This window comes from Lepidothrix coronata, unplaced genomic scaffold (genome assembly GCF_001604755.1).
Source record: "Lepidothrix coronata isolate B3197 unplaced genomic scaffold, Lepidothrix_coronata-1.0 Scaffold94, whole genome shotgun sequence".
NCBI classification, from domain to species: domain Eukaryota; kingdom Metazoa; phylum Chordata; class Aves; order Passeriformes; family Pipridae; genus Lepidothrix; species Lepidothrix coronata.
In genome coordinates this window covers 92,048-116,769 of record NW_016690274.1, presented here as the reverse complement: position 1 = coordinate 116,769, position 24,722 = coordinate 92,048, and the positions used below count along the sequence as shown (strand labels likewise).

General features: G+C 39.6%; 1 long non-coding RNA gene across 2 annotated transcripts in view; it reads right to left on the bottom strand.

Annotated features, from left to right (window-relative positions):
- The window catches only part of LOC108500754, a 125,971-nt gene that overhangs the window by 13,219 nt on the left and 88,030 nt on the right, over nucleotides 1-24,722 (bottom strand). For both annotated transcript variants that reach the window (XR_001875983.1, XR_001875982.1), the window contains exon 2: nucleotides 18,710-18,869. This is a non-coding gene — a long non-coding RNA (uncharacterized LOC108500754). The remainder of the gene's footprint in view (nucleotides 1-18,709; nucleotides 18,870-24,722) is intronic.

Sequence of the window (24,722 nt, the reverse complement as noted above, 5' to 3'; positions counted from 1 at the left end):
ATTAAGGTGTTGTTAAATATTCTACATTATTTATAGTATGAAAATAGGAATAGCTTTTCAGTCTTGAATCCACTAAGGTCTATAGAGTCTACTTGAAGCATTTACATTACGCTTCAGGAGAGATAATACTTTGGTTTGGAGGTTGAACTCAGCTTTTTTCCCAGTACTTCAAAACTCCAGCCTCTAGCTTGCTACCTCCTCACATCTGATTTACTGGAGAAAGATGTCCAATATCTCTACCCTCCATGACATTGCCTTTGGAACCAACTTCACAGACCCTGCCTCCAGCAGATCATCCTCTTGCAGGTCATCCTAAGTGATGTTTTTCAGACATTTCTTCACTATTCTTCAGAAGAGACAACTGACAGGAATCTTCCTTGCACCAAGGGCATGCAGTTGTCTCTTGAGCACACAACATTTTTTGACAAATTAAGTAAGTAAACACAGTGAGGGAATTAGGAAAGAGAGCTACACAATTTGCTTGCCTTTCTAAAGCCAGAGAAGGAGAAAAGTACCTTTCATTACGCTACTGTAGCCCAGTCAAATCAACCACTCATAGTACTTTTTTCTGAATATATGTCAATATCCAGCTGAACTCATAAATCTCTGTCTTGTCTAATGAAGATTTCTGACATGCCAAACTTGGCAACTGGCTCAAAATATCTCACAAGGCGATTAAATCCTATAGATTTATAATTTTAAATTATTTACAGCAGCTCCTCCACAAGCTGTCCTGCCCTCCCTCCAAGAGCCAACTTCTCTGTAATGCCATAAAACCCTCTCCTGCCTTTGTCATATACCCCCTACCCTGCCTCTGAAGAACAGGACTCACAGAACTTAGCAGTGGCCATAATTCAGTTGAAAGCTTGAGCTTGTAAATAAAATTTTTTAAGACAGTAAATAAAAATAATAGAAATAAGTCAAAAACCTGAATCATCAAAATCTCATCGGGTTTGCAGACTTAAGGTGTCAGGCCCTTCCTTCATTACATGTTTCAGGAGAACCCAGGGAACACCACTCACGCTCAGTCTAATAAAAAGCTGGAAACATAAACAAAATTAATTTCCCCAAATCCCCAAACACTTTGGTTCTCAGTTCAAAGGTTTGTTTGTTTGCTTGTTTAAATTGTGAGAAAATCTGAGTAAAAAGTGTTGGGTTTGAGAGGTTTGGATTTTTTTTTCAGCATTCTCTGTTGAAAATAGTTTCTTTTTTTCCAACCAATTCTGCCTGCCAACTAGGTGTGCCATCAATTCAATGGCAAATTTGTGACAGACCATCTTGTTGAAATCTTGGCAGCACACTGCTACATGTGAGCATTCACAGAACACCAGCGTTTTCTAGGCTCCCTGCCAAATGAATGCTTTGGAGAATGTATGTATGTACTGTATTCCTACAGTCTTCAAAGGATTAGCTTTGAATTACGTGAATTGTTTTGAGTTTGAGACATCATTAGGTTATATTAAATTACAAAATATGTAAAAATAAGAGCCTGTGCTCGCTTGAACTAGCAACTCTGTCACTTTTACCTTTGTGACTTTATCTGTGATGACATTTGCTTTTTTGGTGCTCTTCTATTTAACAATTCTTCCAGGAGTTGCTTTTCTTTTTTCTCAGACTTGATTTTCAGCTCCACTGGTTTGCATTTTGTTTGGCTGCATAAAAGGTGCATACATCCCTTACATTCTTTGTGAATGGGATTTTTCCCAAACATTACTGATATTAAATCTTCACGGCACTTTTTTAAGGCTTCTTTATCTTCCTTCTTTTTTAAACCAATTTATTTGCTCCCATCCAAGGATGTCACCTCAGCCTCCTGCTCCTCTCTTTTCCATTTTTAGCCCTTTCCACCTATTCCCTCCATTTTCCCATTTATATTATCACCACCCTTCTCTAACACCAGCTTCTTGGAGTATCACATCAACTTTACCTCCAGAAATCTGAACTAAAACTACCAATAAATCGGTTTGAATTTTCTTGAATAGAGGTTGAGCCTACACAAGTATTTTGAAATGTTATCAAGCTGAAAACAGCATCAAACCAGAGTGGTTTCTGTTGCCACAGAATCCAAACTGAAACTGAATTAAAAGATGCACTAGTTTAATTGCCTGCCCACAGACCCATTCACAGTGTTTGCCTACTCTCACTCCCCACTCTTGCATGCGATCACTATTATTTTTTGCAGTTCTGTCATCTCTCAACTCGTATCTGTTGCTCTTCTCTCTCATCACCCCCAGCCACTGCTGTTCCTGGAGTGCATCTCCTCTTTATTCTCCAAATTTCAGTTCCTCTAATCATGACTCTCACACAGATAGGGATGTCTCTAAGTCTAATGCTGCTTTGCCAACAGCCTCTCCTACTACAATCCTTGTGGGGATCCTATCTGTTTCCATTTCTAGCTGTCCCTCTTTTCCCACTCTTCCTCCTTTGAATGGGGCTGCCAATGAGTTATTTTTGCTTCTGTTCCTCTGTTTTTCTATCATCTACATCAATTTTCCCTCTCTGCCCAAGGTTCCCCAAGCTCTGGTCTTGTTCTCTGTCATTTCCAGGTCTCTTTCAACATCATCCACCAGTCCCTCAGAAATGCACCACTTTTTCCAGGACTTCCAGTTCTTTTTCAGCCATTGAGAAAAACTGTCAGCTGTGACATACCTCTGAGCTCTTCCTCTCTTTCACTCAGACAGTACATTAACTCTGGCTGGGTTGTACCCAGCAATCATCTTACCTGCTTTTGCTTTTCATTAAAAAAACAGAGCAGGTTTGTGATCTGAACTAGCTGTGTCACAAGAAACACTGGGCTGCTTGGATGATACCATCTGTCAGTCCACAAAGCAGTTCTCCATGTTTTTTGACCAGTAAGTCCTATGACACCTTCCCTTTCTTTCCCTTTTCTTTTAGTATTTCCAAAAAGTACATCTTCTTTTTCTTTAGACCTCACACATAACATTTTCTTCCCTCATATCTATCCAGACTGATGCTTTAAAGGTCATAACTTTCATTTTTATAGGAATATTCTTCATGAATTATCTCCAGGTCTTCTACCATCTCTTCTTACCCGAGACCAAGAGTAAGCCTCTTAAAAGGCTCCCATCCATAAACTCTTCCACTAGGCAGCTTGAAACGTTCTCAGAATAAATTTTCAAACACATTCATGCTTTGCTTTCCACTCTCTCAGAAGCTCAGGAGCCATTCTCTATAAATTTCTACAAAACAATTCATTATTTCCCTTTCACATTCTTTAAAGCCCTCCATTTCTGGGCTGCCTACAAAAGACTTGACAACATTTAGACTTCTGGTATGCTGAGGTCACTGCCTATGATGCTGACTAATATTTTCTGTGTTTCCTGGTGTTCCTCCATCTGCCTGTCTCCATCTGTTGTTTCCTTGCTCATCCTGGTAAGCTGCTCGGAGGCGGGACTGACTTGCTGTTCCCCACAGGTGCAGCTGCTGCAGCCTGCAGTCCCTGGCCAAGGCTTGTGCCCATAGGAGCTCTGCTCCCATAGACCACATGGATAACCAGGCCCATGCCTCGCTGAGGATCTGCCTGCCTGCTGGACTGGGAGCTTCGACCAGGCTGCTCTCAGGCTGACTGCTGGCTTAGGTGATCTTTTACCTCTGGTGCCTTTTGTTCAAACATTGCCAGTGGAAGTTATTTCATTGACCTCACTTAGTCAATATCACAAAACACCAAACAATTTTGCAGAGCAAGGTTCCCTCTGTGGGGCAGCTTCCCCACAGCATGTGTCTGTCTCAGGGTCAGCTTTGCTAGTCCATCCATTTAATTCACTCAGAAAATCACATTGAGACGGTAGGACATAAAGAGACCCATTTGCCCATTGCACTAATCTAAGCCTTTTTATTTGCTGCAGTATAAGTAGGGACCAGTGAAGAAAGATGATTTAGTATTAAAACCTGCCCAGCATGCTGATATGAGAACTATGAATAGATCAGTGTTAGAGGCACAGGACAGGTCATGATGGTGTAATGGCTGTCAGAGAGGAGGCTGCAAATGCCTCAGCTGAACTAAATGAATTCTCCCCAGGTCTCTCTCTGAAAAGTTAAAGACACAAATTAGAATTCTAGCAATAAATACAAAATTTGACCAGCTCACTCCAGAGTGGATAGTGCAGGAGGATGGTAGCATGGATGCAAGTGGGAAAAGCACTAGGATGCACTACTGAAAGAGGGCAGAAACACACAGGTGGTGCTCTTTCTTCAGGATGGCAAAAGCTAATTAAGTTTTGACATCCTAAGTTGAATTATCGGAAATCCAAACATGAGCATATTGTATTAGTTTCCTAGCTTCTGCTGCTTTCAATGAAGGGAGAAAAGTTATTTAATTTTTTTGACCACTGGACTCCAGAAAACCTTATAAAGACAAGCACTATTCTGTTCTCCTTATGAATTCAAATCCTCCTTATGAATTCACTCCTTTTGAGGCTTACACATTTAACAGGTGAAAAATTACAAGAAAGAGAAAATAAAAGGGCTCACGAAACTCCTTTCTCTGAGTTTCTCATGGCATGTCAGAGAATACCAGAAAATAAGATTCCAAAGGTCCTTGAGGGGACAGAAAATCCTTTGGCCCAATTCAGCTGCATATTAAACTTCCTTCTTAAAATTTCCTCTTTGCAGTGCTTAGCTCTCAAAATATCAGAAAAAAATGTTCTGTCTTCTTCTTGCAGTGTTAAGGCTTTTTTCATTTTTATAGAGGGCAGAGTATAATTTCAGCCCATGAAAATAGAGCTATCATCAGTAGATTCTCTAAGTATCTGTGCTTCCCAAGTGCTTCCTTTCCATTAGACTTCTTTCAATTTCATCATGATTTTTCTTCAACATTAACTAATGCTTAGGTAGATACTAACGCTTTTATCCCTTGAATTTGTTAAGACAGGCTTTTAGTCCTTCATCCATATTATTTTCAACCAGTATACAAAAGTTTTCCAAATTTAGAAACATTTGGAAATACAATTAATGCTGTTTGTCCTTACTTCTAAATAGAGAAGACAAATGCTAAATAAGACCTAGATAAAACAGAACCCTTAATTCTCAGTTATTCTGTAGGTAATTCATAAATTTCTTAAAGCTACAGTTCAAGAATTTTGAAATATTGAGGGGCTTAAAATATTTCTATTCTAAAGCTTCCCATTGCATAAATTTTACAAGAGTACAGAGCTTATCTATAAAATCAAGACTCTTCTAAATGTTTCAGGTTAGATGCCCCAAAATGGGGACACTGGAACAGGATCCCCAGGGAAGTGGTCACAGCACCAAACCTGTTGGAGTTCAAGAAGCATTTGGACGATGCTCTCAGGCACATGGTGTGATTCTTGGGGTGTCCTGTGCAGGACCAGGGGTTGTAGTCAATGATCCTGATAGGTCCCTTCCAACTCAGTGTATTCCACGATTCTATGAAGTGACTACTTGTCACCACTGCTATATTTTTAGGACCTTATGCCTTTAAATTATGTTAATGTAGTTTTATTTAGACTTCATCAAAAGCTTCTGCCAAGGGGCAGCAGTTCTATCAATTTAGGACAGAAGGTTTTTAAGGCATTCTGCAAGGAACCATTCAGGTGCTAAGACTAGGAGAAAACAAATAAAAGAATGAGAAAAAATGTCCAGTTGAACTCCTTCCTCTGGGTATCTTGTGGCATCTTGTACAGTTGAAGAAAATAATGCCATGTGTAGTCTTGTGAGGAAAGTTGGTCTAATGTCCCCCTAGGAACTGCAGGACACAGGAAAGTTGATCTGTTATATTGTTGAAGTACAGTCAGGATCAGGATGCAAAACTGAATTCCTGATCTTTGCATAGTTTGGTGTGGGATTTTTGTTTCTCTTCATCACACTGATTTTACATTATTTTACAATGTACATTACTTCGACATTAGCCCACACTGTTTGCTAATATTCACAGTCCTAGCAGTTCCCTTCCTGGATTCTTGGTTTTCTCTCCCTTTTTACCTTCTACTTCTTTCTTGGTGGCCAGAGAAACTTGAGCTTTTCTCCCCAGTGAAACTGGGGAGACGTCTGTGCTCCTAGAGCTCAGGGAATACCCATTCAAACACATGGTCTCAGTTCCTCTTCCAGTTTTTCCAAGGAAGTTTGTGATTTAAGCATCACTTCTGGCATTAGGAAAAGGGAATTTTAAGTGGCCTGAAAGGAAAGAAGGCAGCACTTCACTGAGATCAGCGAGCAAACCCATGCTCCCTGGAAGGCCTCCAGCCACCACTTACCCCAGAGCTGTTCCAAGAAGAGTGATGTCAGAACTCAGATCCAGAGTTCAAACTGTATCTAATTATAATCAAGCAACATTATTGTGGAAAGCTTCTTCCAACTACATTTGGAAGACTTGTGAGGTAACCAATGCCTCCCTGAAAGTCTTCAGAGAATTTTGGCTCAACAAGGGGGTCAAAAAACAAAACATTGTATAACAGCTCACCATCTGTTCTGCACTTTTAAATTCTGCCTCAGCACAGAGAGGGGAGTGACATAAAGAGATGAAGATTTGAACTCAGTCTCAGAGTACACCAGCATTTTTTTCTTGCTTGATTGTGTACTAAAACTGCCTGTAAAGTCAATAACTTCCTATGGCTTCACAGCAAAGCTGAAAGATTAAAAAAGAGCCATGGTCCTTTGAAGATGTAGAAGGCAGTAAGTGAGCAGGCTGAATCCTCTTTGGATTTGAAAGTCTATGCAGTGCTAACAGTTCTGCTTTAAGGTGTCAAAATTGCCTTAAATCTTTACTTTTGTTATATCCTGCTGCTACAGACATGTAATAGAATAGGCCTGACTATTCCAAGCCATTTAGACAGCATCATTTTTCTTCCTGCATTTTTCTGAAACACAGCTGATTAGCACCATTTTTTTTTTTAATTTTTTTTGGTTGTTCAATGCACAAAAACTTTTCATTACTTTAACTAGAACAGCATGGCAATATAATGTACATCATGTAACCCCACTAGATTTTGCTATGGTTAGTAGCAACTCACAAACATGAAGTTCCAAACCAAATACTTAGACATCTGTCCCTTTGTTAGGCTATGAACTTCCCACTAAACTCAGTGCAAAGTCAGGAGTCTAAGAAAGAGTTAGGAGCAGGAATGTTTTGCTGCTCTCTGTTTGGAAAACCAGGTTAGTGTATTTTAAAGGAATGAGGGAAAAACAGGAGGGAGGAGAAGGAGGCATGGCATGGGGTGAGATATGTCCCATGTCACCTTTGGCGGTGACCTGGCCAAGGCTTGCACACTTACTCAGTTACCACCACACTGAAACTTCTTGTCTGAGAGTTGGTGTTCTGTCCCCACTGTTGCAGCTCTTGGAGCTCCCAGGAATACAGGGCAAAGTTGAAGCCCTGATGCAGCATAAGAGAAAGGCCCAGGGCAGTCTGAAAGTTGAGCAGAAAGCACCTTCTGAAATAGTTCCTCCCCTTCACCAGACTGGCTGCAAAGTCCAGTAGCTTAGTTAGACCATAATGAAGGACCTAAAACAGCCTTTTAGATATCAGTCTGAATAACAGGGAGTGTGAGATGGTAACTGATAGCTGAGGGGTGGCTTAAGGAGTCATTCCATACTGCCTCCTTGCTAAGGAAGTGACTGCGCTTCAGCCTAGACCAGAGGCCAGACAAGCAGTTAGTCAAGTCAGTTTCTGGGCTCAGTACCAAGCCAAACATGCACTGTAGACATCATAGGCTTTTGTTCCCTTGAGCATAATTTCTGCAGTGACAGCATCATCACCTTTTTCTCCTCCCTGTCTACTTCTTCATTAGAGTTTTTCACAGAGCCGGTGAGCAAGTTTTTAAACTACAGTAAGATAGTTGCTCTTAGCATTAATAAGAATGATTACTACATGCTCCTTTATTATTCTCCAACAACAAAATGCGTCACTAAACCAGTCTCTTCCCATCACAGACATCCCTGACCTAGCGCTATGAATTTTTCAGCCTCCTACTGTGGCACCATAAAGAGCTATTCTGGGCTGCACAGACAGACACATTTTTAGCATCAAGTATCTTCCTCAAGAAACCCCTCCTGTCTCATGGGAATGGTAGAATTAGTTTGAGGTGTAGCTTGAGTGTTGCCCCCGAGAAGACTCTCGTATGTTTCTATCACAGATTAAACTGTGCTTTAAGCTCCAGGCAGGTAACTTAATGGAGGGCAGGGTATGGTAGATTGAAGCTTAAGTGTAGGTGACCTTCCAGCTCGTAAAACAGTGAAGACTTGACTATCCTGTGCTAATACAAACACTCCTGTTGGCAGCACACGATCAGAGCTTCTGGCATACAGCTGCAGAGGCAGGGGGTGACTTGGCTTGGGGTGCTGACAGGGTCTCTGTCCCTGACTGACCCTCCCAGTCACACTGCACAGCCATCTGAGCTGCACAGCCATCAGTTCCTGGGCCACCATGGGTAAAGATGCCCTTTCTGGGCTAAATCATCATCAGTTTTAATTTGTCTTAAAACATGAAGTTGTTAGTTATTTATATTAAGCCTTTCTTATTTGTTGGCCTAAAATGTCCTGAAATGGTAGGGCTCCAGTTTGGCTACTTGAGTTATCACTGCAATGAAAATGTTTTGCACAGATACAGAGAATGTAACATCTGTCATATAAATGTAACTATGTAACAGTTACCATATAAATTTTTTTCTAACTTTTTTTAAGAGTTTTTTAAAGAAATACGACTTACACAACTCACTGTATCTCTTCATCCTCCTGTCAGTCTGTTTCCCTTCCTCAGTAACCTTTAAACATACTGAGTAACTTCAAACAAATCTGAAAATTGCTTAAGTGTCCTTGGTATTCTTCAGACAAGTTAAGAGAGACCTTCTTGAAGTTTTAACTGAGGATGAGACTGAAATAAGAGTTCCATTTTAAATAAAAATCAGCAGAATCACGTGCAAATATCAGTAGGAATTCAAACTTCGTAACTTCTGATTTTTATGGAATTACTTGCTAGCATTACAAGTGACACACACTGGGAATGATAAAAAAGAGTTAAGCATCCACTTAAGCATACGGAGCTTGACAAAGCAGTGATCGGGGGCGGGATATGATAACCATATGCAAGTATCTAAAGCATTCAAATAACAGTGCAGGGGAGAAATCATAGAAGTAAAGAATTATTTGGATTGGAAAGGACCTTAAAGATCATCTAATTACAACTCCCCTACCATGGGCAGGGATACCTCCCACTAGGCCAGGTTGCTTAAAACTCCATCCAAATTGGCCTTAAACATTTCCAGGGATAGGGCATCCACATCTTCTCTGGGCAACCTCTTCCAGTGCCTCACCACTTCCATTGTGAAAATTTCTTCCTAACATCTAATCTAAACCTACTCTCTTTCAGTTTAAAGCTGTCACCCCTTGTCCTATCACTATATTCACTTGCAAAAAGTCCCTCTTTATCTTTCTTGTAGGTACTGGAAGGTGCTATGAGGTATCCCTGGAGACTTCTCTTCTCCAGACTGAACAACCCCAACTCTCTCCGCCTGTCTTTAAAACCAGTGTGGCTTCAGAGCTGGCCGAGTTTGAACTCTTAATGGCAATCTACATAAACTTCTGCACCCCTCTGTGAAGCTGTCGGTCTCACTAGGGAAGCACACTCATTTCACACAAGCAGGAGAGGAGCCCAGCATAACAGCTAATGCCAGTGCTAAAATTCACATCTGAAAGGGATCAGAATGACCAGAAATTGCACATTCTGGTCTAAAATCTGCTCACTCACTAAGACATCCCTCCTTCACCCTAAAAGCCTCACTTACAAAACAAAATTAATTTGACTCCTGAGACTGCTAGGAAAACCCAAGTAGTCAAATGCCACACACAAATGTGGTATAAAACCTTGAAAACATAGAAAGTGATGGCTTTGACCTTCCTAGTGTGTGGTGCCAACTTCCCTGACCTTTGTGACTTACTCCCGAGATGTAAAGTCAAGCCTCTCAGTGCCTTCCTGAGCACTAGTTTTGATTCATAATACACCTTCAATCCCAAAAAACAACATATTGCACATACAGCAACTTCCCCTCCTCACCAGATTTATTCTCTTCGAATAGTTCTGCCTAAATTCCACTTCAGGCTTCTGCACACTAGTTCTGTTTTGTCTGCCTGAGGTTAACTTTCTTAGTACTCTCTAGTATTCCTTCAGTCCAGGAGTATAATCCCCAAGGATTTAAAGATCTCTTTGCTATAGCGGCATTTCCAGTTTCTGACTGTGGAAGAAATATTGATGTGAGTTCCTTGAAACCCTTTCCCTATGAAGTGTCAATAATTACCATCTTGGCATACAAAAAGGAGACTTTGGCAGGTTGCCCAGTAACATCAAACAGGTCTGGAACAGTCACAAGAGCTCAGCTTTCTGTAAAAGTACCTGACATGATTGTAAGAAATCACACAATTGACTTCTAGGAATTTGAAGAAAAGATATATTCCTTGATTAATTTTGATCAGCAACATAAGACCTATCCTTTTGATACTGGGTTAACAGAACTCAGACATAAACTAGGACTTCTTTCACTGTGTATTTAAATTGCTTCTTCAGTTACAAAAGCATGTTTTTCCTATTGGTTATGTTCACTAAAAAATGTCCTGACCAGAGCAGTCTTGATTTAATTTGGTAGTTCTGTGTGTTATGAGGTTTTAACTAAAGCTGTACAAAACTTTTCTTCAACTCAAATTTTTTTTGGTATTATGAGATTAAAAAAAAAAAAAGGCAAGAATTACAAATTTAGGGGGAAGAAAAAAAAAGAAACAAAGAAAATGAAATATGCAACTACCGGAATTAAATATGGTTATAAACCACAGGAATCATTAGATCCAAGCCATATCCAAATGGTGTAGGTCAGTGTATACCATTTGGCCCAAAGTTCCTTTGAGAAGCACAAAAATTTGAGTTAACCTGACCTTGTTAGAAGGGCCAAACAGCTTTACATTCAGCAAACCTCACTTTTTATCTATGCACCCACTGAGGCCTGAATTGCATCTTTATTAGAAGTTCTTTAAACACCACCATATTCACCATCCCAAGGGAAAGCAGTTTATCCCACTTATTTCAGCACCAATTCAGAGTAATCAGGTAAAAAAAAATCCTCTGTTCAATCAATCCATGTTCAAATCAAACTATTAAATATACTCCAAGAGCTCTATTCCTCAGTGTCAAAATGTCTTTGCTTTTCCTTTTGGTTTTGCCTTTACTTTCCCAATACATTTTTTCATTTCTATTTCGACATTCTCAGTATATCTCTTTCTAAAACCATAACATAATCACTGAATTCATAAAAATTATTTGAAACTCCAATACATGTCTGCAGCTTCACCACTGTGTTAGAAAGGAGACCATATAACATGCCAGTAACACATACAGACAGGAGATGAAGTAAGAGGAGTCAACCAGGAATAGCTAACAATAAACATAATTATGTATGGCACTGAAATACTCAATGAGAAAGAAATCTGGCCATAACCCACTGGTCAGCTGGAAGGACTTTTTTTCCACATTAAGACCTTCCTAACAGCAACTAGAGAAACTGATGAGGAAAAAAAATCATATTTTATATATATATATATATATATCTATATATCCATGAGCTGTTCTGACTAGATTATTTCTTATATTTCTTCTTTATGGCCATTTCAGTAATTCTTAACAAAATCCCAAAATTCATTCAAACGCCACAAGCACACAAAAATTCCTGTTACTAGTACTTAATCAGCCCTAAAATAGACATTATAAACCTACTGCTCAACTAGAGAAATCAGCAAGGAGGCAAAGAACTGCAAGAGAAAATTCTGTGAGAAAATGTAAGCAGAGCCAAAAACTGCTCTGTGACCCTCTGTGATGCCCCCTCTCATGGCCCTTATCAAGTGACTTCTCTACTTTTTTTCCCAGTTTACACATCCTCCCGTGTTCAGTAAACACAAAAAAGCCAAATATGTAAATGCAGAACTGAAAACAAAGGGCTACCAGGAAGTAAGAAATCACCATCTGGCACAAGTCACCATTGCTTGGCAGAAGTCGCTTTGCGCTGGTGGATGAGCCAACTCTATGTTTCTGCTCTGGCAGTCAAGTGACCCTAGGATCCCACAACATTCTTTCTTATTTCTACTCATTTCATTGCTATCATATCTTTGTCAAATCCTTAAAAAAATCTGTTATTGTAAAACACTATTTAAAAACAGTATTTAAATAAAAATGCCATAACAAAAGGACATTCAGGATATTCACTTTGTCACCAATTACTTTGTATGGAGTGGTAGGATGGATACGCACTCGTCAGGCTGACTGCCACCTTTATCAGCCCGCCATGAATGCTGTGCTACATGGCTCATACAGACTCATTAGTTAAATGGTTGTCAGTGAATCCTAGAGATCAAAACAGAATATGCAAGAAATCTGTTTATATAAATAAACTAGAGATCAGACACACAGGACACTACAAGAAAACTGGTTTCCATCTAGTAGAGATGGATTTGAATTTGTTTGTGTTACAGAAGAGTTACAGAGATCTAAGAAAAGTATTACAGTACATATGACAACCAGCAAACAACTCTTCTCTTCAAAATATTTTTTAGAGTGCTACAGTCTTGCTCACCCTCCTGTATGCCCTCTCAGTTTCTACAATACTCTATCTCAGCCGATAGGGAACTGTTTTGAATTAGTGATTAGATATTTTCCCTTAAAGCAGTGAGAGTTAGCACAATTGATTGTTCATATATCAGAATTGCTCAGCAGGAAGCTAAACTCTAAAAGCTTTCTGGTCAGAAGAAAGTCTCAGACTTTGATCTTTGTATTTCCCAGTCTATCTGAGACAACTCATATCATATGAAGCAAAAGGGATGTGCCAAACACCAGTTACTGTGATGAAGAATCAGAGACAAATCAAACAGCTATGCCAGGGCATATGGAGCCCGTGCATTTCTCCAGTTTTTATCTGGAGCTGGGACAAAACTTGCAGAGTGTGGTACAGCTGATTCCCATCCTTTCTGGGCAGTAGTTCCTAGTCTCATTCCTAGAGACTTTTGTTTTCAGACTCCGGAGTCATTATTTCCATCTTTAAAGTACATTTTTAGTAATGTTCTGGGCTGAAAGGGGGCTGGAAACTCAGAGGGATGAAGTTTGTGTGATTCGTGACATGGAATTACCATCTCTCAGGATAAAGAAATCTTTCTGAACAGGCTCATTTCTGTCTCTCTCTCTCTGAGGAGAGAATCTGCAAGGGAGGCAATGTAAGTGGCCTATTCACAAGCCCAGAAGCATCCTTTAAAACATTCGCATTCAGAGAAAGGCTTATTAATTGATTAACTGAAGATTTGGTATTAGAAATGGAGGCACTCTGCAGGATTTGGGTGCACTGTGGAACAATACAAAGTTATAGCATGGCAGAAACACATGCACATGTGGTCTAAATGGACCACACCAACTCCAACTGGGAGGTGCCAAAATGAGAACATTTCTAGAGATAGACCCTGCCATCAAACAGTTCTCTGCCAAAAAGTAAGCTCCACCAAGACTCCCCAGCCAATTTCTACCCAAGTCACCCACATCAGGCCTCATTTTATCTGTCCAGCCATCACTCATTAGCAATGTTCCCGTCTCTCCTCAGAGCTGTCCCTGCATTCTGTCCCTCTCTCTAACGTGGTCCAGAAAGTCACCAGCATTTCAGTGTTGACTTCCAGTTTCATCTGTCATTTTTGTCATGAAGTGACTTCTGTTCTTAGGACTGATCTATTCACACGAGCTATGTCTAAACTTTTATTTCTGTGTCCGTTCATTTTTTCTAGTTTATTTCTACACAGTCCAACAACCTAGTCTTCATAAAATTCTACCAGGATAAAAAGTGCTTATGTGGATTTTAGCTTATTCACATATCTTTATCTGCAGCTCTATTGTTATGCAAAACATGAATGGATGAATCCTTACTGCTGCAGGTATATTTTCTCCCACAATATGGTCCTTTTTTAAAAAATTTCTTTCATTCATTTCTTAAAAAAAACCCCTTCTTGATATTAACTTCAGGGTACATCTGTTAATCCCGGGTCAACTCCATTACTGTCAATTACCTTACAAAAACTAGATTTTAAGATGAAAAATAGAAATATTCATCATGTCATTTTATAACTCACCATGTGCTTATTCAGACCAAAGCACTGATTTCAAAATCACAGCAAGCAACTAAGACATAATTAAACTTTTATCCCTGCAGATTTTGAGAGATATATATTTCCTGTTAAAAAAAAAAATAAAAGAAAACAAAATAATTTTCTATAGTGGGAAGTTTTAGTTCTATTTGATGTAAGAGCAGGAAGAAATATTTTCTTACAAGTACAAGACATGACAAAGAAGAAATTTAAGAAGGCAAGCAAGTTTTGGTTTAGGATTTTCCCAATCAATACTTTATTTTGCATAATGCTTTGAGATTTTCCCATACTTTGCTTCATTTTTCCACTAGTTTGTATGTTAGAATAAGAATAGAACTGATCTGCTTCAGTGTTAAAGAAAAGTTTTCCATCTGGGACAAACTTAGCTAAATACATCTACCCTTTTTCCAGCACAGTGGTCAGCTGCATAAATACCATATTTTTATTTCTGAGCCACCTGTGACCCTTTCCATGCTGCAAACAATACCAGCTGGTGAAATAAGCACCTTGGATAATCATTTGAGACAATCATTTTGCCCATATTTATAAGTGGACTTTTCTTGTTAAGATCCCTTAGCCTAGATCTCATGGAAAATGGGAACAGAAGCCAGGTACCAAGAAACTGCTTCAAGGCTGTCTATAAGGAGTATATTACTAACTACATCAGTCAAAGGCTTCCAAAGCCAGCACTTCCATTCTACCCATCACAGCTTCAACTCCACTGATAATCTGCCCTGGGTCATCTCCCAGACAAAAATGCATGTGATTTTTTTCTTGATGCCAAGGCCTTGATACCTTACTGCAGCCTTTAAATGCAGAGCCCATGCAAACAAAATCAGTGGTGGCCTCTACAAGTCCAAGCACCACTTATGGGAGGACAAACAGGATCTTTAAGTATAAACTAAATATTACTATTCAACAGAAACTAATCATACTTAAACAGTGCTTATCCAGGATTCTACCTATATAAAGTGCTTTCAGCTCATGTGCGCCAATACGTGAAATCTCACAACTCAGAATCGGTGTTTGACTCCTCACTCTGCAGGAATCCCAGGAGACAGCAAAGACCAGTGTCCTGGCACCCTGGCACTGCATATTCTACTTCTGCAGGAGATAAAGAGCCAGGTCTTCTCAAGTCCAAAGTAGTATCATCCCTGATAAAGCTTTTTTCATGTGAAAGTCATACCTATACTTTGCTGCAGTTGTGCTCCCCACAGGCAAGGAACTAACTCATTCACATGAAAAGTAAGTGTCCCTCTGATTGAGCCACTGACCATCCTTGCAATTGCCAACTGGTTGCAAACAGCATGGTTTAACTCAGCCCACTCCAAGCTCTTCAGACCTGTGTGTCTATATTGTCTCACCTACTTTTAAAAGACCATGGAGAAGGCTCCTCTGGAACCGACTGCAGAGATGGACCATAAAGGAAAATAATTAGGTCAAGACAAGGCTATCAACTGCTGTGAGGACAGGCTGAACACACAGCAAAATGTAAGGCTTGGAGGAAACCTTATGCACTTCATTCCAGGGTGCAAGCTCCATCCTTTATAGCAGACACTGCCACTGAGAAGTGAATCAAATCCAAACCAGCCTGTGTTTATCCTCTTTCTTCCTAAGTCTTTATGTACTGTTGTGTCTCATCACTTCCCTCCTTCACTACCTAGCATGTCCTATTGTTCTTATTTGTCAAGCTATCTAATTAGTTTGGGGCCAGATCAACAGATTACTCATGATAGGAGGCTAAGCAAATCACCCATGAATAAGTGTTTACTGGATCAATCCCTTAGACTGTCGGCTCTTCTGAGCAAAGACTGTGCTTTATTATTCACATGCAGAGTAGTCTGTACACCAAGTGTGTTATATACATAATTCATTTAAAAATAATAATGGTGCACTAAGAATGAATAACACGCCAGCAGGAAAGTTCACTGACTGCACTACCATCAGGAACTCAGAACTGTTCACACACAGCTGAGGCTCAGAAAACCAAATGGATGATAAGGCAAAGGTTTAAGGCAAAGAACCAAGAGGAAGAAGAGCTGCAGTGCTACTCCCAGCACTGCCATAAAAAAAATTGTCAGGACAAATCTTCAGGACTCTTTGTGCCCCAAATTCTCATTCTGAATAAATAATAATAATACCAAAAGGGTAAGTATTCTCCTACTCTTACTTGATACACTCAAGGGTAAGTAAGAACTTGGAAATAGGAAGACAACATAATGTATATTAAATATATGTAATATGTAACTGCATAATAGCACACTTTTCAATGTAAGACACCATATTGGGTTTATTATTTATAGATGATATCTCAAAATCTACCACATAGCATATACTTAAAGGAAATAGACACTTCTGCGTACCAATGCGTGCGATGTGTGTAACTGTCATGTGAGCTACACATTGACACAGATAATTTACATTTACAGAACACAGACAGTACACTAGAAGAGAAAATGTTTTATGTTAAAGTATAAATCTATGACATTGACCTTTCTGGTTCACCATTTAATCCGGCCCTGACCCTCCAGCAAATATTCATGACTAGCATGACCTCCAGGCTTTTCTCTCACACCCAGTTGTACCTAAGAGTCAGAGAATTAACCCTTTCACAAGCCAATGTTTTGAGGGAGTTGTCTCTTCCTCTAACTATTATGCCAGTGTCTTTTTGTTTTTCATTTTGCCATCTACAATAGCCTGGCTATTCTTCTTCCATATTTAAAAACCTTTATGCAAATCAAGCTGGTAGCACGGCAACCTAAAGTTCTTGCATTAATGCAGAGTATTATTCACATATAAAAATTCCATTTAAATCCCATTAAGGTTATGACATAAATCCAAACAAACTAGAAAATGCACAGTTAAGGTGGAAAACTGACATATGTCTTCCAGTCTCTTAGCAGAAGAAAGCAGAATAAGAAACCTATTAGTGTGTCACCCAGTTGGAGCAAGGCAGAGAAGCACATATGTTACCTCCCTGCCTTTTAACTGTTCATTCTATTGCATCTGGGATTCCTTTGTTTTATTTTTGCTTAATGGCCATGTCCCAGTGTCAGGGGTCCTGGAAGACAGTTTTTGTCTGTAAATACTTCTGGACAATATTCATTCTGAGGGACAAGAGAGGCAGCCTACTATAAGACAGTTGTAAGCTGGGGAAAATCAGATTAGCATTTTATATTTTTCTAGGGGTGTTTCTGGCAGACAGTAAAAACCAATGACACATATGACCCTGTTTTGCAAGTGTCCCAATTAGCAGCACTACTGCTGCAATCTGTAGGCACCTGCTTTTGTTCTCACATGTTCCTCTCTTTGAATTCCTGACACTTCATAGTAATGAACAACACTGCAAGGTCTTGAAAAAGACCAGAATTATCTTTCTGCAATACTTAAAACACTCAGTATGGCTGAGCTGAAGGAATGGGTGTAGGCACCACTGTCTTTTGGATAATCCACTACAGCTGCTGAGGATCTGGATTACAACAGTAGCTCGTGCTGTGTATACCTGCATAAGCACATGGATCTCTCTGCCTATTATACATAAATAAAGTTTGACCCTGTAGCCCTGTAACAAGGATAAGGGGAAAGGGGAAAGGTTGATTGGGGTTTTAGCTGCATTAGTTGAGCTACAGATGCTATAGTTAGTTGTGAATTTTCAACCAGAATCAAGTCCAGAGTATGTGCTACTCCATATGTTTGTCATACAGGCAAGTACTGCATAGTGGGCTGTTATTGGAAAGTGTGGGGTTTATTCTTTTTTTTTAGAGTTGAATGAAACTTGATTGCAGTTTATCTTCTTTTTGGTAGTGATAAGTGTACAGAAACAAGCTGGCTCAGTCAGTGAAGCTGTTGTCTTGACTAGAATCCCAAGCTTGATTTGAATTAGCCATTCGTAAGACAGACATACATATGCACACACACAGGCACACACACAAAGCTTTGAAGAGGTTCCATCTGTTTTTGTGTAAGGCTGGGTGATAATTACAAAAAGTGGAAATATTTCATGTTCTGTGTTTGTGACCTGACATGTCTTCCTTCATGTTGTCATTGAACACTTCCATCCTAAACAGAACTGGTATTAATTGGGGATTTAGTAGAATTGAGGATTAAGTTTTAGTGAGAGGGTGACTTTTTTTCAATTTAGAGTAGATTTTCTTTCTTCTCTGCCTTGAAGAAGTTATTTTTCCCTTCCTCTGTTCTAAGCAAACATTCTACAAATTATACTTTGAATAAGGCACATCACAGACTTCCCTGGAAACAGCAGTCAGCATGAGGAAAGAGTGGAAAGTGCTCAAGGTGACAAGAATACCTTCTGCAGCACCATCACAAGATACAAGTTGAACCCTAGCAAGTACAGAAGAAGATGACATGACAGTACAAAGCTCAACAAGATCACAACAATTGGAAGAGAAGAAACATATGTGCCCAAAGCCATCTTTTCCTGCCAATTATTGAATCCTTGACAAATGACAAATATTCAGGGTCTATTTTGGGTGAACCTTCAGGGAAGGTTGAGAATTGCCCGTGTCTTCTTGGACACTTTACATTTCAGATTAATAAATAAATGCAATTAGACAAATACCTGTGAAGAATGAGAGGTGCCTACAGGTACGTATTGTGCTAAAGTTCACAGGAGATGCTTTTAGCCTTTGTCCTCAGAGGCCTCTTTCAAATCGTGTTGAACTGTTGTAGAAGTCAGATCTTCACCAGGTTGTGAAGAAAAATGGTTTACATGGCCAACACTGAAAAACAGAGAGATGAAGTATATAAGTAACTATCAACTTTGTGGACAGTTACGTTCTCAAGAAGACTTTTCTAGAGAAGCAAGATTTGTTTTTACTATTATAGTATTCTTACTCTCTTCAACATCCAAGTACTCATTCCTATTCCATCTTTTCTTTTCCCATTTCTAAATATTTATGCATTCTCACTCAGAGACTTCTACAGAGCTCTGACACTACAACAATACTCTTCCACCTAGGATTCCCAGCAGTACTTTTCCTCAGTTTCACCTTATTCACAGCTCAGCTCCTGCTCTATGGCTCCTGTCTTCCCATCGTATATGTTCCTTCCTCATCAAATATAAGATTGTCGTTCACAATTGTCATTTCCACTGCTGCTCCTTCTAGGTGAGCATTTACTGCTGAAACCAAATATTTATTGCATTTGCTCCTGATGTTTACAATCCTTCCTTCTGCACCCACAACTCTACTCCTCACCTTTACCCAAATATCCTCTTTTCTTGAAATCTTTTTTAAAAACAACATAGTGACAGTGGCAACAGCCCAGTTTTGACCTTTCGTCAGGAAGAGTCAGTTTCAATTACACATCTCTCAAATTTTTAAGGGTATCAGTCTGCAGTGACAAGAACCAGTATCGTCTAGTTTTCAACACCAAGCCTGTAGCTCAAAGTCCAGAAATAGAAGGATTAAGGCAGTATGCCTTAATAGATCTCTCTAGGTACAGGTAGGATGATTTCAAAGGTTTGCAGCTCACTCTGCTCCAACCTTGCTGACATCCGTGCCATCTAATCAAATTTGTCACCCAGTCAGATGTGCTAGTTGAACTCATCTTGTGCTTTCTCCCAAATCTGAATCAACTCAAACAAACCAGGTAGCTTAAATACTGGGGTCCAGAGGTGGAGGGACTTTTAGGATGACTCATTTTGATATAAATGGAGGAAGAAGCTCTTACCCAAGGAGCTCAGTCAGAAGATAAAGCAGAATAGGCTCCTCAGGAAGGGGATGTTGTTTGCATGGCCTAAGGTTTCAGTTCTACACACCTCCTCTGCATGTGTGAGTGGTTCTATTGAATTATAAAGCATTCAAGTGCAGGACTGATTTATTTTTTTAAGCAAGTTAAAGGCTAAGTGATTTGATCAAGGCCACAAATCAGCATGCCAGAGACAGGACTATTATAACATCCTAGTAAGCCAGTCAGATTGAAAGCTTAAACTCTGGAAACAGGAGTCACCTTTTGTATATTTGAAATGTGCCCAGCATAACAGAACTCAGTTAGTCCTCACTGATGTTTCTGAGTAGCAGCTTAATGCAGGTAGTAAACGTCATGTAGACCAGTGAGCATGGGGCCTTCTACAGTTTTTTTTAAAACTCTTGGGATCATAAAAGCGTCAAAGTTTGAACAGAAGAAGGTGGGTATTCTCCTAAATGTCTCAAGCTACTTTCCTGGATCAATCAAATAAAAACCCTGCTAAGAAAGCTTTTCCATATCAAAATTTTTCTTTCAGATTGTTCCCTTTATAACTGTCAGTGACACCATAGAATTTGAAGCATAAGGAGGAAGTTATGTAGAGTAGCTATTGTGAGAGGAAATAAAGGTGGACAGAAGAAGAAGTTTATCACGAATGAACTTAAGAGGTGTATGACATCTCTTCATCTGTATGGACCCCAGAATTGTGCTAATTATGAGGATTAACATGCTTCCTGAACATAACAATAGGTTATGTCAGCTGCTGGAGAGATATGGTGTACCCACTCAGACATTAAAGTGCAGCCTACAGATTGCTTACACATGGAGTCTTGAAATAAATGCAGGTGTCTTAACTGGCACAGTGAAAACACTAGTCTATCAGGAGGGAAGAGGCATGAGGCAATATCTCATATCCAAGATTGTATCTAAAACCAAACACATATACTCTCGGTAAGCTATAAGAAGAGCTTCATTTCTGTCACATCTGATCATCTTCAAAAATAGCATCAGTTAACCTTATTAGTTTCTGGATCAGTTGTTCCCGTCCTCTCTACCACTTGCTTAACAGATATAATAATTTTGCAGAAAAATTGTGGGGGTTCAGTTCCTCACAGACTACCTTCTACTTTGTTTGCCTCAGTGAAGGATTGATTGAATGATAAAAAGGGTCATATAAATATGCATACGTTTCCTGGCAGAAAAAAAGCTTCACAAATAGGTGGGCAAACCCTGTGCAGCCTTATCCTGTTGCCAGCTGTCCAAACACCACTTCACTTCTGAAGGACTAAGTTTCTGTATTGTTTGCTGAAACTTAGGCCCAAACATATCAGAAAAAAGTCTCAGGAAATGAAATTCAGTGCACATTCTCCTGTTCTGATATTCTTTTAAGTAACAGTGCCTCAGGATACATTAGTTTCATTATCTCTGTGTCTATAATAAGATCCTAGTGCATGACAGCCAAAGATTGCCATTTATCCTTCCTCAATGACATGTTTCATTTTGGTTGGTGGAAAGGGTATGTTATGTGAGCCACAGCCCTGTAATTCCTACTCAGCATCATATCATGGGCATGACATTTGGCCCTGAATCCTTCCCATGAGAGGAGGGCTATTGTACTGATTCAGAATAAATATTGCTGACTCCTTCAACAAATAGAAAGTTTCACTTTTAGCTGATCTGCTCTACACAGTACATTTCTTAGGGGGAAAAAAGCTTAAAGAATTATTTTGGAGAAAACTACATTTTTTAGTTTTTACTTTTGAGAAGCATGTTTCCATACAGATCACGAATTGTTCTTGGATCTAAAATATACATTTTGCAATAAGAACAAATAATTAAGTATCAGCTTATTGCTGTGCACCAGTTCTGGCTTGTTTGAAACTTTAATCTTTATGATGAAGGCTTAAAAATCTAGACTCAGTTTCTCCATCACTGGTTTCCACAACATTTATGAAGAGTACTAAATGAAAAAGAGCAAGAACCAGAGTGCCTACTCAAAATATTTGCATTAAACATTACAGCACGTTACCCTCAGCTTTAATTAATCCCAAATTAGGATCTCCACACAGTCAAGGAAGAGATATGGCCATCTCCAAAGAGACACTCTGAAGCCTAGTGCTGAGTGGAGGGCTCAATAAAGTGGTCAGTAAGAAATAGTGAGGAGTATCTGCTGTTTGGTTGAGGACATTTGATATATGATTTAAGGCTGCTTCAATTATATGCTTCCAGCTAGAACGTACCCAGACCTGAAAACTCCTCTAAGCACTCACCAGTGGTGAAATTTAGGGATCACGAGCTAGAAGTGGGAAATCTGAGTAACTAACTGCACTTGCTGATAATTCTCTCCAGGCACCTGCACGTTTTGTGTGCAAAAAAAAAAAAAAAAAAAAAAAGGCAGAAGATCATACTTTTAAGATGGAACTGGTTCTTTCTATAATGGAAAGATTATAGTATGTGTTTTTCTGAGATTTCAGAGGACTTCACTCAGTGATGCAGCAGACCACTTCCTATTTACTGGGGGCTTGGGCTTTCCGAGGCACACTTAATATCAGCAACACATCACAGACAAATTTTAGTGTTTTAAAGTCTTTCCACCTTCTTATTCTAGAGCATCACACATATGTGAGCTATCTAGCTCAGCTTCACTGTTGAAGGGTTTGTCTCAGCTGTCTGTGTAGAGGTAGCTGCAGAAAAGATGGCGAGAACACAGTGAGATCCACATAAATTGCAAGTTATCACTGAAGTTATTCAGTGTACAGGACTGCTAGGGCCCTTGAATATCTACTCTGGTAGGTAGTCTGTGCTGAATTTCTTTCTGAAAGTAATGTCTGTGAGTTACCGTGTCTGTGGGAGGAGCAGGGCAGCCACTTTGGAATGGTACTACCAATCCCATTGACAGCACTGTCCCACCCCGCAGTGCCTGATCTTGCACATGGATTCATAGGAGACACTGTGATAATGATCTTCCACTCTTCTTTCTACATATCCCCTTAGTCTGTCTAGTGTAGTATCAAAATGAAAAACCAATGGTGTGCAACTGAGGAAAAATGTTTTAATTGGCATCAAACGTGGAAGAAAATTATGTAGAGGAGCATCCCGTGCACATTCCTCTCAAACGGATTTTTAAACACTCTGTGGAAAAATGCAGCATAACTTGCATATTTTCTGCCAGTCACCTGAGGCTGGTAGAACTTATAAAAAATAACAGAATCATTTACAGGTTGGAAAGGCCTGTAAAATCATCAAGTCCAAGAGTTAACCTCGCACTGCCACGTTCTCCACTAAACCGTATCCACAGGTATCATATCCATATGTTTTTTGAACACTTCCAGGGATGGTGATTCCACTACTTCCCTAGGCAGCTTGTGGAGCTGACCAGAAAACAAACTATCTCCCGTGAGTTTATCTCAAAAATTTGAGTATCTTCATGCAGAACATATTGTGATGCAATAGTTGATGCAAGATACAATGAATAAAATGTTAACATCAGTGGTGAGGGAGAGGGAATATTCTTTTGATTAAACATCCCCATAAGTGTAGTCACTTTTGCTGAACCTTACATTCATTGATGAGAATAATAATTATGAGGTCACAAATCATCTTATCCTATAGATGACGCCTAAAATCAGTAAAAGTAATCTCTCCCTAAAAATGTCTTTTTCTCTCTGTAGAGGATAAAGACATTCTGTGGTGACTATAATCCCTAAATGATTATCATATCAATGTCTAAAGCTAGGTGGAGAGAAACTCACCCTCTCTTTTAGCTCAGGTCAGCTAACCAGAATTTCAAGTAGCACTTTGACTCCCCTATATGACTTCGTACAATTCTGTTCTCTTTCCACCAGTTCTTTGAGTGTCTGCAGAAATTTCCTTTAGTCAAGTCAAAAAACAGCCTCTCTACAGTCCTCGATGATTACATCTTTATAATGTTCATCATGAAGCAACATAAAGTATCATACTTTATTTGCTTGACCATTCATGAAATTGTGAAAGGACACAGCTGTGCTGGTATGTTATTATTATATTACCCCCCAGGAGCAGGATCAGTAGGGCTACCTTAAACACAGTCCCTTCTGTCTATACTACTTCCAGTCACACGTAGTCTTTTCACAGTCAGACTGTTTCTTCTTAATGATTTACACTTCATATCAGCTTGTTAACATACTGCTGCAAAGCATTAGGTCAGAATCTACATAATAACAAATACTTTGTTTCAGACACCTTGATCAAAATTTGTAAGATCATATTGATTACATTCCTAGTAAAAACTGACAGCATGGTTGAATTATATACATGTTGTGTCAGGTTGCCTGTGCATTGCAAAAAAGAGAAAAAAAATCTGGACAACTTGCATTTTTCTCCTATGTATTTTCTTAAATTTTGTTTGATACTCTTTAGAAGTATTTTGTCTAATCAGAACATTATACCTATCAATCCTGAAATAAACATTGTTGGCTGATCTATGTTTTCTCTCTTTTAGAAATGCAGGAGGATGAAGTGTACAAGCAGTGATCTAACAGTCTCCAGGCAGCTATTCTGCCCCCAGGAGAACAGCAGCAGCATCTGTCCCCTGGAGGACTGACACCCCCATGCTCAGCTCTGCTATGGCCCTCACCAAGGCCACTAGGTGTGAGCTAAGCTCTGGGCCACATGCAGGCATAAGGGTTGTATTATCCAGCTCCACTCCTCAGCATCACAGCTATCCCTGCTCACATCCTTTTTTTATATTACCTCTATATTTCCCATAATTTGCCAGACTGTTTCATGGCTATATGCAGCTCCATTTCCCTTTCCCACCTTCCAGCAACTCACTGCTTTCTAGGTCCAGGCTTCCTCAGCCTCTTAGTCACCCTCAGCCCAGTGGTAGTCTCTGTCTGTGCCTCCTC